General features: G+C 37.9%; 1 pseudogene; it reads right to left on the minus strand.

Annotated features, from left to right (window-relative positions):
* Positions 1–1,560: 1,560 nt before the first annotated feature.
* LOC125156183 (L-lactate dehydrogenase B chain-like) lies at positions 1,561–2,595 on the minus strand (annotated as a pseudogene).
* Between the last annotated feature and the right edge of the window lie 482 nt (positions 2,596–3,077).

Raw genomic sequence — 3,077 nt, forward strand, 5'->3', positions numbered from 1 at the left:
AAATTTCCTAACATGGAATGTAAATAGAAACACATAAAGCCAATTATATTTTTAAATGAATGTCATGTCTACATTGAAGGGAGAAAAAAAGAACTAATCCAAGTAACTTTTGACTATACAATAATTTGACTATACACCGTTCTTTTTTTGTCTTTATTAAAATTTTTAATATTTTATTCATCATAGATTTTATTTTTGCATTCCTTTGATTTTTTCAAAAGACTGTATTAAAATATTACTTTTCTTCACTATCGAGTCTCTTTTTTTTTTAATATGAAATTTATTGTCAAATTGGTTTCCACTCATAGGAGGTCCCTCGAGTAGACAGGTCCATAGAGACAAGATGGTGGATGCCAGTGGCTGGAGATGAGAGGACTATTTTTTTTTTTTTTTTTTGTCAAATTGGTTTCCATACTACACCCAGTGCTGCTCCCAACAGGTGCCCTTCTCAATGCCCATCACCCACTTTCCCCTCCCTCCCACCTCCTATCAACCTTCAGTTTATTCTCAGTTTTTAAGAGTCTCTTATGGTTTGCCTCCTTCCCTCTCTGTAACTTTTTTTTTCCCCTTTCCCTCCCCCCACCCCGGTCTTCCGTTAAGTTTCTCTATACACTGTTCTTCTTAGTAGTTCTTTCTTCCCCCTACAAAGTAGGGTGCAAATAGCAGTTCTAAAGCTACTTTGTGTGTATTGTAGGATTGACCAAAGGAATAAATATATTAGTTCGTTGGGAGTTAGTGTAGGGGCCTCATTACATAAGAAGGGAGATACAAATATGGACAGTGGGAAGAAGAACCCTATAAGATTTACTGGAATTGGTATTAGTTGAGTTTATGATATCTAATATCTTTCCTAACTCTTTTAATTGAAGGGCTAAATTTAGTGCACACAATGAAATTCCCTACTAATAGGAATTGGTACTCTTTTTTTTTTTTTTACTCCCTCCACACATTTCCTCCCCCCTCTACCCCTCACACCCACCTCTGGAAACCACCAATCTGTTCTCTGTATCTATGGACTAGTACTGTTTTGTTTTTCATTTTTTAGATTCCACAAATAAGAGAGATCATATGGTATTTGTCTTTGTCTGGCTTATCTCATGTAGCATAATACCCTCTTGGTCCATCCATTTTGTCACAGATGGCAAGATTTCATTCTTTTTTTATGACTGAATAATATTCCATTGTATGTACATAGCACAATTTCTTTATAATTCATCTGTCAATGGACACTTAGGTTGTTTCAGTCTTGGCTATTGTGAATAATGCTGCAATGAACATGGAGGTGCAAATATCTTCTTGAGTTAGTGTTTTTGTTTTCTTTGCATAAATACCCAGAGGTGGAATTGTGGAATTATATGGTAGTTCTATTTTTATTGTTTTTATTATTTTTATTTTTTAGAAGCATACTACAATAGTTAATTTTATTTGTTCAAGGGCTCTGTTGCAAGCACTCAACCAAAGATGGGCTCTGATTCTGTGAGCCCAGATTCATATATTTGGGAAGATAAAAGCAAACTGTGATCCATGTAAATGGATGAAAAACTAAAGGCTCACAGTTAATCACATTGTAGTTTTAAATTTCGACAACCTAGAAGTCGGAACTAACAGGTCTTTTAGGTCCTTCTGGATGTCCCACAAGGTATCTGCTTTATTTGGGCTGAGTGACTTCATCATTCTTCAGCTTCCGGATCATAATACTGGTTAATCCCCGATCATTCAGGATACACAGAAGGCTCAGGAAGACTTCATTCTCAATGCCATACATCCACTTCACCATTCTTGACACTGGATGAATCCTGGATAGATTTTCCAATATGGATTCAATGAGATCAGCCACACTTAATCCAATAGCCCAGTTGGTATATCCTTTTAGCTTAATGGCTTCATAGGCACTTTCAACCATCATCTTATGCACTTACTTCCAATTTTCACTGTCAATGTCTGTTCCCATTTCTGGATTCAGTTCTTGTAGAGAAACGCCACATTCACTCCATTCCACACAGCCACACCTGAGTCGCCATGTTCTCCCAGATCCATCCATGGCAGCTGCTGGGACGAATGCCATGTTTTTCAGCCATAAGGCAGCAAAATCTAGTGGAATCCATGTTATACTTACTTCCAATCACATGGTGTTTGGGTAGTCCACTTAAGTTTCCAGGTAACCTATGTGAGAATATCCACTGAGTTGGAAACCATGGTTATGATACAATCAGGCCTGTGATTGACTATCTGAGGAATAATGAATTTGAAGACATTAACATTCCTCTTCACCAGATTGAGATGGCTCTCTCCCTCCTGCTGGTGGACTCCTGCTGTTACCACCACAATCTTAGAATTGGTAGTCACAGAGTAATCTTTATCTGCCACAATTTTTTGGTGTCTGAAGAAATCAGCTCCCATGTTGCAGATTTCTCCTCTGAGTTTATCTTCTAAAACATACAGAAGGGCAAGATCATGAGCCAGAGACTTTCCCAGAATGCTGATGGCACATGCCATACCAACTTGTTCAACACCCATTGCAGTGATCTTATTGTTTGGGACAGTTGTCTCTTCTTCTGCAACTGGTGCCATCAGTTTTTCCTTAAGAGTTGCCATGTGCTCAGAGAGAAACTTCTGTAAAGTTTCTGCAAAGAGGGCAATGACAACTATGTGTGACTCCTCTGGTGCAGTATCTGCAAGGAGTGGTAGTTCTATTTTTAAATTTTGAGGAACCTCCATACTGTTTTCTATAGTGGTTGCACCAATTTACATCCCACCAACAGTGTATGAGCATTCCCTTTTTTCCACATCCTCACGAACACTTGTTATTTCTTGTCCTTTAGATAATAGCCATTCTAAGAGGTATGAGCTGATATCTCATTGTGGTTTTGATTTGCATCTCCTTGAGCATCTTTTCATGTGCCTGTTGGTCATCTGGATATTTTCTTTGGAAAAATGTCTATTCAGATCCTCTGCCCATTAAAACATTTCTATTTCACAGAAATAGAAACAACCGCCCTAAATTTGTATAGAACCACAAGAGACCTTGAATAGCCAAAGCAATCTTGAAAAAAAATAACAAAGCTGGATCATCATGC

This window comes from Prionailurus viverrinus, chromosome F2, assembly GCF_022837055.1.
Source record: "Prionailurus viverrinus isolate Anna chromosome F2, UM_Priviv_1.0, whole genome shotgun sequence".
Taxonomy (NCBI): Eukaryota; Metazoa; Chordata; class Mammalia; order Carnivora; family Felidae; genus Prionailurus; species Prionailurus viverrinus.